The following is a 13,711-nucleotide window of genomic DNA, read 5'->3' as shown; positions in this document are numbered from 1 at the left end:
AAAAATGTCATCGTGGAGCCAAAGTTAAATCGCTGCATTTGCTGACAACACGACCACCAGGTGACGCTGTACTAGCACATGCGCAAATGCAGCCTCTTCCACTGAAACGTCACTGTCTGTGACTTTCAGGCAGCTGCCAGGATTAAAGATGGAGCTACTCAATTTATCAAAGAAAACAACTTCGACCCAAAAATCCCCTCAAAGGTTGACATCGCCGCCTCCGTCCCACCCCCAACAGTCCCCCGCTCCTTCTTACGCATTCGCCAGTTATATAGTACCAAGTCATCTTAATTCACCTAAAGTGAATTACTTTCGGAGCAGTGACTGTCATTTCATAAGCAAATATGGCACATATCTACACAATGGACATGTTTTGGTTGATACTCGGAGAACGTTGCGCTGTTTGAAGTCTCATCAGAAGGACAGCACCTCTGACAGTGCTGCACACCCTCTGTAATTCAGTGAGGTTTCATAGAGTCATAGAGTTATACAGCACAGAAACAGGCCCTTCGGCCATCATGTCCGTGCCGGCCATCAAGTACCTATCTATTCTAATTCCATTTTCCAGCACGTGGCCGTAGCCTTGTATTCTGTGGCGTTTTGAGTGCTCATCTCCATACTTATTAAATGTTGTGCGGGTTCCTGCCTCTCCCACTCCTTCAGGCAATGTGTTCCAGATTCCAACCACCCTCGAGGTGAAATATGTTTTCCTCAAATCCCCTCTAAACAGTGCCTTCCCATTCTCCGGACGATCATTCCCCGCTTCCCCCCATCCCACTCTCTGACTGCTCACTCCCCGCTTCGCCCAACACCACCCCCATCCTGCTCTCTGGCCGCTCACACTCCAGGCCATGGGCTCTGCCGCTTCCCTCCTCTCGGCCACTCGCTCCAACATTGCCCCATCACCCCTCGAGGCTCGCCTTGCTTTATCGGGTGGTGCGGTGAAGAATGATCGAATGTTGGAGCGAGAGGCCGAGAGGAGGGAAGCAGCATGGCTTCGAGCTAGTGTCTGGAGGGACGTGGGGGGGAAGCGGGGAGTGAGTGGACGGAGAGACGGCAGTGCGGGGGTTGGGGGGGCAGCAAGTGGCCGGAGGGCGGGGGAGCGGGGTAGCAAGGAGCGGGCAGCGAGCGGCCTGGAGTGAGTGGCCGAAGGGGCAGAGAGTTTTCCCGCGCATGCGCCACTTCGTGCTGGAAGACGTAGGCTGAGCATGCGCAGCATCTCAGAGCGCAGGAGACTGTTTGTGCATGTGCGCAGCTTGGAGCGTTCTGATGACGTCGGCTCGCTGCTGCATTGTCAGGAATCACTTTGAATTTAATAAGCGTACAAAACAGAAAGGGGAGAGTATTCATTCATTTATAAATGACTTGTACAATCTCACGGAGGATTGTGAATACCGCAACTTAAGGGAAGAGCTGAATGGAGACAGGATTGTGTTCGGGGTATTACACAACACCCTTTCAGATCATCTACAGTCCAGGGCTGATCTCACATTAACGAAAGAGTTTCAATTGAGCAGACAAACAGAGGTTAGAAAGTTTAACCAATCCGTTGTCCGAGGGGACAGGGAGAGTCTGATCTCGAGAGTTGCAGACTCAATTGAATTTGTTCAGAAAACAAAAGGAAAAATTAGTGGTAAAAGACAAGAAAGACGGGAAGAGCATCTAGTGGTAGCTGCAACCAATTGCAGTAGGTGTGGCCGAGAGAGACACAAGTGGGAAAACTGCCTCGCCAATGAAGCTGAATGTTTTTCCTGCAGAAAGATGGGACACTTTCAGTCAGTGTGTGGCAGTAAAATACCAGCGCTGAATATAATTAAAGGGAAATCCCCAGAGAGCAAAAACATTAATGAAGTACAGGATATCCAAAGTGTGGAAATACATTTTTTAGGTGAAATCCAGGAAATAAAGTGAGAGTTGCTGGACGACAGAAATTCTGAAATATTTTAAGATAGAGGTAGATAGATTCTTGATAAACAAGGGGGTGAAAGGTTATCGGGGGCAGGTGGGAATGTGGAGTTGAGGTTACAATCAGATCAGCCATGATCTTATTGAATGGTGGAGCAGGCTCGAGGGGCCGAGTGGTCTACTCCTGTTTCTAATTGGTATGTCTGTATTTAAGAAAACATGTTCCAGATACAATGAGAACTATCATTGGTTTGAAATGGATTTGAAACCCCTTTTATCAAAACGTTATAGAGCTTTAATTTTTCTGCAATTAACAGACAAATCCTTGTGGAGTTGAGATTGACAGAAACAATGGGCTGGATTCTATAGAGACCTCGACGTCGAGATCTGTGGTGGGGGTGGGTTGGAAGCCGCCTGAAGCTGGCCCCGGATGAGGCCCGCCACGGACCTCAACGCCGGCAGGGCCTGGCTCGATATTGCCAGCAACGGCGAGGCCTTGTGGGGGACCCCCACCGCTCGGCAACGGGACCACAAACCTGCATTAATTATTATCCCATCACTTCCTGATATCCCACTGCGATCTTCAGCCCTGTGACCGGCACTGCCGTGCCTTCGGAGCCCCATCTGGGGAAATGAGGTGCAACACTGGTGGGGAGGGGGGAGAAGGTAAGTTTCTCAGTGTGGGGGTGGGGGGACGGAGTCAAATTAATGTCATGGATGTAGGGGATGGTGGGAAGGGTTATAGTTTACAGTTTGTGCAGTTTTGGGCGGAAGGTCAGATGGTAAAGGTAGGTTTTGGGAGGGAAGGGCAAATAATTAATTTAACTGTTATTGGGGGATGGGAGAGAGGCAAAAGCAATGTATTTATTTCATTTCATTTCATCTTCCTTTCAATATTTTCCAGTAGGACTAACAGCCCTTTAAAAATGGCTGACACTCCAGTGCAGTACTAAGGCAGTGCTGCACTATCAGAAATGCTGTTTTTCAGGTGAGACAGAAAACTGAGGATCCCTCTGCCCTCTCAGGTGGATGTTAAAGGTACCATGGCACTATTTCAGAGAATAGAAGGGGAATTATTTCTGGGATGCTGGTCATTGTTTAACCCTGAATCAACATCACTTAAAAACAGATTATCTCGTTTTTATCACATTGTTGTTTCTGGGAGCTTGCTGTGCGCACATTGGCCACCATGTTTCCTACATGACTACAGTGACTGCACTTGGAAAGTCCTTTATTGGCTGTAAAAGGCTTTGCAACGTCCTGTGGTCGTGACATGCAAGTCTTGCTTTTTCCATTGTTATCAGTGTCATTGTGATCAAAAGATCGGATTTTTGAACACAACGTTTGAATCAATGTTGATTAAAATAATATAAAAGCATCTATATTCTTGCACTGTACTTAATAATCTCCATCTTCCTATCCTTACAGAGTGCAATGTCATCGACCCTGAAATTGATTCCACAATCTCATAGAATCTTAGACTCATAGAAAGTTTAAGGCAGAGAAAGAGGCCACTTGGCCCATTGTGTCTGTTCCACAGACAATTTCAGCCCAGTTCTGATGAAAGGTCGCAGACCAGAAACGTTAACTCTGTTTCTCTCCCCACAGATGCTCCCAGACCTGCTGAGTATGTCCAGCATATTCTGTTTTTATTTCAGATTTCCAGCATCTGCAGTATTTTGCTTCTGTGTTAATTTGAAAGTTAAAACTGACCCACCAGTCTACAATTCACACTGGGGTCTCCCATGAAATGATTCTGTATAATATTGATATAATGAATACAGATTCCGACACAGAGCTTCCTGTGGGGAATTGGGGATCTGAAAACCTGACTGCAGGAATTTACACTGGGAGCACAAATGCACAAAATCTACCTTTTATATATCGATTCATTTTAATTGTCCTTCTGGAAAATTATTTTGAAACAATTTAAACATCAACCCACAGCTCCATGATTGGGTCCTCCTCTGACAAGTCATGTGACAGCTGGAGCCACAAGACATCAGAGCCAGATTTGTGACTGGATTAAAACCCGGAATCCTGTCCCAATGGCTTTTCAAATAAAGCTGTTGCTGTTTGAAAACACAGCAGTTAAACTTTCTGCCTGACCATGAGGGGAGCGAGGGAGAAATTTACAAAACTCAATCCTTCATCAAAATAGTTCGAAAATCATTAATATCGAAATCATGTGAGGATTTATATACAGTAGAGAAACAAGCAGAATACAGAAAGTACAGAGGAGAGTTGAAAAAGGAAATGAGATCAGCAAGAGAGTGTATGAGAAAAGATTGGCGAGTAACATAACTGGGAACACTGAAGTCTTTTACCAACACATGGACAGTCAATGAAAGGGTGGGTCAATTCGGAGATCCTGTGGAGGCAGAGGGTGTGGCTGAGGCACTAATTCAGTATCACAAAATAAGCGGGTGCTGCAAATGTCACAGTAAAGGAGGAGGAATTGGACAGGATGAAAATAGATAAAGAGGAGACAATTACAAGGTTGGCAGCGCTCTCAGTAGAAAAGTCACCCAGTTTGAATGGGCTGCATCCTGGGTTGCTGAGGGAAGTAAGGGTGGAAATAGCGGAGACTCGAACCACAATCTTTCAATCCTCCTTGAATAGGGGAATGATGCCAGAGGACTGGAGGATGCAGGTAAGCTTGGGTAGATCGATATTAGTTTAATTTGAACATTCATATAATGTATCCATTGTAATAACTAACAAGGTCAAGAAAGTCATTTTATAATTAACACATGACCAAAGGAGCCATTTTGTGTTCAGTACTAATGTGCCGTGAAGAGGACACTATTTGTGCTTAAACATTAGCACAACACGGGAAGAAACGGTTACCGTGCCAGGGGTTACTTCTGACAGTCGAAGAGATCATCGCATCTCATTGGATAGCTACCAACCACTCCAAGCTGAGTAGCCCCCAATCAGTTCGGTGCTGTCCTGCCACGACCTGCTTGCTTCAATGGGTGCTTGGAGCTTAGAGAGTCATCTCTCAACAGGCGGATCGATAATCAATGCACCAAGAAAAACAAGCTCAACAAAGAGGACACCAGTCCTTCGCATCGCAAGCTGGAATGTGAGGACCATGTGTCCTGGCCTGACTGACACCCTTCTGCAGGTTGATGACACACACAAGACAGCTTTGATGGACAAAGAACTCACAAGGCTCAATGTGGACATTACTGTGCTGCAAGAAACTAGACTCGTCCAAAGTGGATCCCTCAAAGAGAAACACTACACCTTCTTCTGGCAGGGGAAAGCCCAAGAGGCAACTCGTGAGCATGGAGTGGGTTTCACAGTAAAAAACACGCCACTTGAGATGAGTGAACCACCCACAGTAGGCTCAGAGAGACTTCTGACTCCTCACGTGTCAACAAGCTAATCCAGTTAATCTCATGTGCATCTATGTCCCGACACTCACCTCCACCCCAGATGTCAAGGATCAATTCTATGGGACACTTGATACTGCCATCAGCAGAATTCCCAGCACTGAGGGACTGTACCTTCTAGGAGACTTCAACGCAAGATTGTGTACTGACTACAGCTTGGCCAACGAACATAGAGCACCAGGGGATTGGCAAGATGAATGAAAATGGACAGAGGTTGCTGGAGCTATGCTGTCACCATGGACACTGTGTGATGAACAGCTACTTCCAGGTCAAGCTGTGCCACAAGGTGTCCTGGAGCCATCCAAGATCACGCCACTGGCACCAGCTAGACCTTATCATCACCAGACATACCACCCTCAGTAGTGTCCTCATCACTCACAGCTATCACATCGCTGACGGTGACACTGACCACTCCTTGGTATGTAGCAAGGTCAGGCTTCAGCCAAGGAAGCTTCATCCATCCAAGAAGAACGTCGTCCTCAGATCAACATTTGACGAACCACTGATCCAGAAAGGACCCAGGAGCTGAACAACATCCTCGATCAGGCTCTTTTAGACAACAGTGCTCAAGGTCTCAGTGCGGTTTCAAAGTGGAATCATCTGTTAACAAGCAGATGGAAAGGTGAGTGGAGCATTACCTTAAACTCTACATAACAGAGAATATTGTCATTGAAGTGGCTCTCAGTGCCATTCCAGACTTCCCTGTCATGGAGGAGCTGGACAGTGACCCCACCATAGTGGAGCTGAACAAAGCCATTGACCATCTTGCCAGTGGTAAAGCCCTGGGAAATGATGGTATTCCACCTGGAATCATCAAAAGTGGAAAAGCGGCTCTACTGCAGCATCTCCATGAACTTCTGTGTCTCTGTTGGAAGGGGAGATCTGCACCTCAAAACATGCATGATGCAAACATTGTCACCTTATACAACAATAAGGGGGAATCGCAGTGACTGCAGCAATTACCGAGGCATCTCCATGCTAAGTATTGTGGGGAAGGTCTTTGCTCGCATTGCTCTGACCAGATTGCAGACCCTGACATCACACATCTATCCTGAGTCTCAGTGCAGCTTCAGAGCTGGTAGATCAACAGTCGACATGATTTGCTCACTTCGGCGGTTACAGGAGAAGTACTGTGAACAGTACAGAGCACTCGACATTGTCTTTCCATATGAACATACGAATTAGGAGCAGGAGTGGGCCACTCGTCCCTTCGAGCCTGCTTCACCATTCAATAAACTCATGGCTGAACTGATTACTCCACATTTCCATCTACCTCCGATAACCTTTCACCCCCTTGCAGATAAAGAATCTATCCATCTCTCCCTTAAAAATATTCGAAGACTCTGCTTCCACCGCCTTTTGAGGAAGAAAATTCCAAAGTCTCACGACCCTCTGAGGGGGATAATTGCTCCTCATCTCTGTCTTAAATGGGTGACCCCTTATTTTTAAACAGTGTCCCCTCGCTCCAGGTTCTCCCACAAGGGAAAACATCCTTTCCACATCCACCCTGTCAAATCCCCTCAGTATCTTGTATGTTTCAATCATGTCGCCTCTTTCTCTTCTAAACTCTAGTGGATACAAACCTAGCCAGTCCAATCTTTCCTTGTAAGGCAGCCCGCCCATTCCATGTATTAGCCTAGTAAACCTTCTCTGTACTACCTCCAATGCATTTACATCCTTCCATAAATAAGGAGACCAGTACTGTACTCAGTACTGCAGAAGAGGTCTCAACAATGCCCTATATAGCTGAAGCATAACCTCCCTACTATTGTATTCAATTCCCCTGGCGATAAATGATAACATTCTATTAGCTTTCCTAATTACGTGCTGTACCTGCAGACTAACCTTTTGCGATTCGTGCACTAGGACACCCAGATCCCTCTGTATCTCAGATCTCTGCAATCTCTCACCATTTAGATAATATGCTTTTTTATTCTTCCTGCCAAAGTGGACAATTTCCCACTTTCCCACATTATACTCCATTTGCCAGGTTTTTGCCCATTCACTTAACCTATCTATATCCCTTTGTAGCCCCCTTATGTCCTCTTCACAACCTACTTTCCTACCTATCTTTGTAATCAGCAAATTTAGCAACAATACCTTCGGTCCCTTCATCAAAGTCATTTCGAGAATTGTAGAATGTTGAGGCCCCAGCACAGATCCTTGTGACACACCATTCGTTACTTCTTGCCAACCAGAAAATGACCCATTTATGCTGACTCTCTGTTTCCTGTTCGCTAGCCAATCTTCTTTCCATGCCAATATGTTACCCCCGACACCATGAGCTTATATTTTCTGCAATAACCTTTGATATGGCACCTTATCCTTCTGGAAATCGAAGTACAATACATCCACCGGTTCCCCTTTATCCACAGCACATGTAACTCCCTCAAAGAACTCCAATAAATTGGTTAAACATGATTTCTCTTTCACAAAACCATGTTGACTCTGCCTGGTTTCCGTAATTTTTTCTAAATGCCCTGCGATAACATCTTCAGTAATCGCTCCGAACATTTTCCCTAAGACAGATGTTAAGCTAACTGGCCTGTCGTTTCCTGCTTTCTGTCTCCCTCCCTCTTTGAATAAATGAATTACATTCACTACTTTCCAATCGAACAGAACCTTCCCGAAGCGAGGGAATTTTGGAAAATTAAAACCAGCACATCAACTATCTCACTAGCCACTTCAGGACCTGGCGACTTGTCAGCCCGCAGCTCCAACAATTTGTTTAGTACCACTTCCCTGGTGATTGTAATTTTCTTGAGTTCCTCCCTCCCTACCATTTCCTGACTTATAGCTAATACTGGGATGTTAGTTGTTTGGTTTTAGTTTAGAGATACAGCACTGAAACAGGCCCTTCGGCCCACCGAGTCTGTGCCGACCATCAACCACCCATTTATACTAATCCTACACTTATCCCATATTCCTACCACACTCCACCTGTCCCTATATTTCCGTACCACCTACCAATATTAGGGGCAATTTATAATAGCCAAATTAACATATCAACCTGCAACTCTTTGGCATGTGGGAGGAAACCGGAGCCCCCGGAGGAAACCCACGCAGACAAAGGGAGAACTTGCAAACGCCACACAGGCAGCACCCAGAATTGAACCCGGGTCGCTGGAGCTGTGAGGCTGCGGTGCCAACCACTGCGCCACTGTGAAGACCAATCCAAAATATCTGTGCAATTCATCTGCCATCTCTTAATTATCCAATATTAATTCCCCAGACACACTTTCCATAGGACCAACACTCACTTTGTTAACTCTTTTCTTTTTAAAATATCTATCGAAACTCTTACTAGCTGTCTTTATATTTCTCGCTACTTTTCTCTCGTGCTCTAATTTTACCTTCCTTGTCAATCTTTTAGTCATTCTTTGCTGTTTTTTATATTCTGTCCAATCTTCTGACCTGCCTCCCATCTTTGCACAATTATAGGCTTTTTCTTTAAATTTGATAGTATCTTTAACTGGTTTCATTAAACATGGATGGTGAGTCCCACCTTTGGAATTTTTCTTTCTCGTTGAAATGTATCTATTCTGTGTATTCTGAAATTCTCCTTAAATGTCTGCCACTACATCTCGATTGACTTATCCCTTAACCTAATTTGCCAGTTCACTTTAGCTAGCTCTGCTTTCATGCCCTTATAATTGCCCTTATTTAAATTTAAAATACTAGTCTGGGACCCACTCTTCTCTCCCTCAAACTGAATGTAAAATTCAATCATATTATGATCGCTACTACTTTGGGGCACCTTAACTATGAGGTCATTAATTAATCCTATCTCATTGCACAATGCCAGGTCTAGTATAGCCTGGTCTCAGGTTAGCTCCAGAACTTATTTTTGCAAGAAATTATCCCAAAAACATTCTATGTACTGCTCATCTAGGCTACCTCTGCCCATCAGAATTTTCCAGACTATATGTAGATTAAAATCCCCCATAATTATCACTGTACCTTTCTGACAAGCTGCCATTATTTCTTTTTTTAGACCCCATCCTACAGTGTGGTTAATGTTAGGTGGCCTGTACACCATTCCCACAAGTGACTTCTTGCCTGTATTATTTCTCATCTCAACTCAAACTGCTTCTACATCGTGATCTCCAGAACTTAGGTCATCCCTCTCTATTGCGCTAATACCATTATTAATTAACAGAGCTACCCCGCCACCTTTTCCAAGCTTACTGTCCTTCCCAAATCCCATGTAACCTCCAATATTCACATCCCAATCGATGTCGCCCTGCAGCCATGTCTCTGTAATGACTATCACATCGTACTTATTTATTCTATTTGTGCTCTCAGCTCATCTGTTTTGCTGCGAAAGCTCCATGCATTCAGATACAGAGCATTTAGTTTTGTCCTTTTATTATTTTTGTCACCTCTAGCCTTATCTGTTGATTTACTCTTTGATTTGTATGTTCTGTCCCTTCCTGTCTCGGTCTCTTTATCATTTCCCATATTTATACCTTTCTCTCTTGCCTTGTCTCTACTCCTTGATTCACCATATCTACCCAAATTTGATCCCTTGCCCCCACTATTCAGTTTAAAACTGTCTCTACTTCCCGAGTTATGTGGCTTGGTGGAGCACCGGTCCCAGCATGGTTCAGGTACAGACCGTCCCAACGGTACAGCCACCACTTTCCCCAGTACTGGTGCCAATGCCCCATGAACCAGAACGCACTACTACCACACCAGTCTTTAAGCCACGCATTAATTTTTCTCATCTTATTTGTCCTATGCCAATTTGCACGTGGCTCAGGTAATACTCCAGAGATGATTAACTTTGAGGTTCTCCTACTTAATTTGGTGCCTAGTTCCTCATACTGACTATGCAGAACCTCTATCCTTGTCCTGCCTATGTCGTTGGTACCGACATGGACCACGAAGACTGGATCCTCCCCCTCCCATTGTATGTTTCTCTCCAGCCCTGAGAAGACGTCCTGAATCCTGGCACCGGCAAGCAACACAGCCGTCTGTACTCTTGCTCTTTGCTGCAGAGAACTGTGTCAATCCACATTACTATACTGTCCCCTACTACCACTACATTCCTTTTTTCTCACTCTTTGAGCCACAAACACTTTTTTTTTCTTTCCAAAATATACTTTATTCATAAAAATCTGTAAATATTACTTTCCCAAACAGTTTAAAACAGCATCAAGTCAAAGAATACAGACAGTGCAAAGGTGATCAGTTACCTTCTGTACAATCATGAGTTGCCTCACAACCCTTCCATTTCATTGTCATGCCATATACATTTTTACATTTACAGCACACAAAATTTCTCCGATACAGTTCGAGGGGTTTCCCATGGATCCAGCCCCTCAGTTCAGCTTGGTGGGGGAACCTTACACTGTGGTCTTTCCCCATTGAGCCTTTGCTGCGGCTGCCCCAAGCTTTAGTGCGTCCCTCAGCACGTAGTCCTGGACCTTGGAATGTGCCAGTCTGCAACATTCGGTGGTGGACAACTCTTTGCGCTGGAAGACCAGCAAGTTTCGGGCAGACCAAAGGGCGCCTTTCACCGAATTGATAGTCCTCCAGCAGCAGTTGATGTTTGTCTCGGTGTGCGTCCCTGGGAACAGCCTCCTGTGTTACAGAGCTGCTTGGGATTGAACCACGACAAAAACCACTGCATCTCGTTCCACACCTGCTTTGCGAAGACACATTCCAGGAGGAGGTGGGCGACCGTCTCTTCCCCGCCACAGCCACCGCGGGGGCATTGTGCGGAGGGGGCGAGACTTTGGTTGTGCATGAAGGATCTGACGGGGAGGGCCCTTCTCACCACCAGCCAAGCTACGTCTTGGTGCTTGTTTGAAAGTTCTGGTGATGAGGCATTCCGCCAAATGACTTTGACGGTCTGCTCGGTGAACCATCCGACAGGATCCGCCATCTCCTTTTCCCGAAGGGCCTTGAGGACATTCCGTGCAGTCCACTGTCTGATGGACCGGTGGTCAAAGGTGTTTTCCCGCAGAAACTGCTCCACGAAGGATAGGTGGTACGGCACGGCCCAACTGCATGGAGCGTTCCTCGGCAATGTGACCAGGTCCATCCTTCGCAACACCGTGGACCGATAGAACCTCAGCACGCAGTGACACTTGGAGTTTGCGTACTGGAGGTCTACACACTGCTTGATGCAGCCACACACGAAGGTGGTCATCAGGACGAGGGCCACGTTGGGTATATTTTTCCCGCCCTTGTCCAGAGATTTGAACATCGTGTCCCTCCGGACCCGGTCCATTTTAGATCCCCAGATGAAGCGGGAAATGGCTCGGGTGACTGCCACGGCGCAGGAGTGGGGTATGGGCCAGACCTGCGCCACGTACAGCAACAACGTGAGCGCCTCGCACCTGATGACCAGGTTCTTACCCACAATGGAGAGAGATCGCTGCCCCCACATGCCCACCTTTTGTCGTACCTTGGATACTCGCTCCTCCCATGTTTTGGTGCACGCCCCGGCCCTTCTGAACCATATCCTCAGCACCTTCAGGTAATCTGACCTGACGGTGAAGGGGAAAAAGGATCGGTCAGCCCAGTTCCCAAAGAACATGGCCTCTCTCTTGGCGTGGTTAACTTTGGCTCCCGAGGCCAGTTCGAACAGGTCGCAGATGCTCATCAGTCTGCGCACGGACAGCGGATCCGAGCAGAAGACGGCGACGTCATCCATGTACAGGGAGATTTTAACCTGAGTGCCTCTGCTGCCTGGGATTGTCACCCCTCTTATGCTCGCATCCTTCCTAATAGACTCAGCAAAGGGTTCAATACAGCAAACAAACAAGACCGGGGAGAGAGGACAGCCCTGTCTGACTCCAGATTTGATCGGGAAACTTTCCGATTCCCACCCGTTGATTTAGACTGTGCTACTGATGTTTGTGTAGAGCAGTTGGATCCAATTGCAGGTTCCCTCCCCAAACCCCATTTTGGAAATCACGTCCATCATGTAGGTGTGCGATATCTTGTCAAAAGTCTTCTCCTGGTCCAGGCTGATGAGGCAGGTGTCCACCCTCCTGTCCCATACATAGGCGATCGTATCCCTGAGTAGCGCGAGACTATCAGAGATCTTCCTGTCGGGTACAGTACAGGTCTGATCGGGGTGAATCACCAACTCCAGAGCAGATTTGACTTGAATGGCTATGACTTTGGACAGAATCTTGTCGTCAACATTAAGCAGTGATATGGGCCGCCAATTTCTGATTTCTGCCCTCTCCCCCTTCTGCAAACACTTACTGCAGATGTGTTTGCCCTGGATCACACTGGCATCCAGGAGTTCCCACATGCTGCAGCTGTAACACATCACCTGTCCTGTCATCTTTAACGTGTTTCAATTAACTACTTCATTATTTTATTCAATTGTTTATTTTATTGCATATTTTATTAAGCTTAGTTTGCTTACTATTTTAACCATTAGGACTAAAATGGACCTTAATCACTTACCAGATACTCATCAAACATGCAGCTTCTTCCAAACCAATCAACTACCTGCTTGCCTGTGATGTCACAGCTTAACAGATCCTCACCAAACAGCTCCTTCCACTGCATCGAAGCAAGAACCAAATCCTGCAAACTCACCCCAGCGGCTCTCTGTTTCCCTGTTCTCACTTTCCGTTTCCCTGCTCTCACTCTCCATTATGATGTCACTCCTTGATTTTTTTTACCCCCGCTCCGCTCCTGCCGTGCTCCTCTCTCTCTCTCGCTCTGTCTCTGAGTCGGTGCTTTTGACACACTTGTTAACTCTCTGTTCCGTCGTGCTCTTCTGTATCTGGTCCAAAATTCTGACTGTGGTGGGATTTAAACTCACAACTTTTGAATGCCGTTTTTAGCATTATTTAGAGGTTCAACACGCTATCTATTGCGCCACAGAGACTTTGACCAACGTCGCTAAGGCCTTTGATCTTGTCAGCAGAGACGGACTCTTCAAACTGCGATGGAACATCGGCTGCCCTTCTGATGTCTTGGGCATCATCTCATCTTTCCACAAGAACATCAGTTTCGATCAGTTACAATGGAGCAACATCTGACACTTTCAAGATCATCAGTGGGGTAAAGCAGGGCTGCGCGCTGGCGCCAACTCTCTTTGGAACAGAGGAAAATAGGATGAGGCCATTCAGCCCGTCGAGCCTGTTCTGCCATTCAATTCGATCATGGCTGGTCATCTACCTCAACGCCCCTTTCCCGTGCTATCCCCATATCCCTTGATGTCATGAGTATCAAGATTTCTAACAATTTCTGTCTTGAACATGCTCAATGATTGAACTGTCACAGCTCTCTGGGGAACAGAATTCCAATGATTCACTACCGTCTGAGTGTAGAAATTCAACTCTATCTCAGTTTTAAATGGCCTACTCCTTATTCTGAGACTTGGTCCCCTGATTGTAGACTCACCAACCAGGGCAAACATCCTGTCTACA

This window comes from Heterodontus francisci, chromosome 50 (genome assembly GCF_036365525.1).
Source record: "Heterodontus francisci isolate sHetFra1 chromosome 50, sHetFra1.hap1, whole genome shotgun sequence".
NCBI lineage: Eukaryota > Metazoa > Chordata > Chondrichthyes > Heterodontiformes > Heterodontidae > Heterodontus > Heterodontus francisci.
The sequence above is the reverse complement of the archived record's forward strand: the minus strand, read 5'-3'. Positions refer to the sequence as shown.